The 654-nt window shown below is 26.5% G+C and overlaps 1 long non-coding RNA gene across 1 annotated transcript; it reads right to left on the minus strand.

Annotated features, from left to right (window-relative positions):
- LOC111084415 lies at positions 1-654 on the minus strand. The gene is made up of 2 exons (XR_002609541.1): positions 589-654; positions 1-426 (listed from the first exon to the last, which is right to left on the minus strand). It is a non-coding gene; the product is annotated as an uncharacterized LOC111084415 (long non-coding RNA).

A 654-nucleotide genomic window follows, 5' to 3' on the forward strand; every position in this document is an offset into this window, starting at 1 on the left:
ATGTTTATTTCAGTATTTACCTGATTTGTTTTAATTTAATGTTTGTTTGATTTTAGGTTTTTAATGACTGACAAAACTTCTTTAGGTTTATAAAGTATATATACCACTTTATAACTGTGTGATCTTTTATTCCAGGTATACAAATACAATTGATGTAACAGGGGAATTCTGAATTAAACAAAACATTCATTATTTTAGCTAAATTCATTAAAGAAATAAAAGATAGAACTATTTGCAACTTCTCCAAGGTACAAATTTTTAAGCTCAACTCACTGATTGGATGATACATATGATTCATATGTGAATCTTCAAAGTTAGTTCAAAGAATAAAAATATCATATTACTTATCCAAATCAACTTCTTTGATGTGTTTGTGCCACTCAGTAGCTGCTTTTGTGAAATTGTCAACTGCTTTTTTAAGAAAATCTGCAACAAAAGAAAAATCAATTTCTCATTTGAACCTCAAACTCAGTCCCATATTTATAAACATTAATAATTTATACAAAAATGTGTATTTCAGTATCATCATATCAGTATGTAAATTAAGATCTTAAAACAAATTATTAAATTATATTGAAAGAAAATTACCCAGAGTAATTCCTTGATCTTCCAATTTTTCTAGAATGCCGTTTTCCTCTAAACTATGAAGTGCCA

This window comes from Limulus polyphemus, unplaced genomic scaffold (assembly GCF_000517525.1).
Source record: "Limulus polyphemus unplaced genomic scaffold, Limulus_polyphemus-2.1.2 Scaffold32241, whole genome shotgun sequence".
NCBI lineage: Eukaryota > Metazoa > Arthropoda > Merostomata > Xiphosura > Limulidae > Limulus > Limulus polyphemus.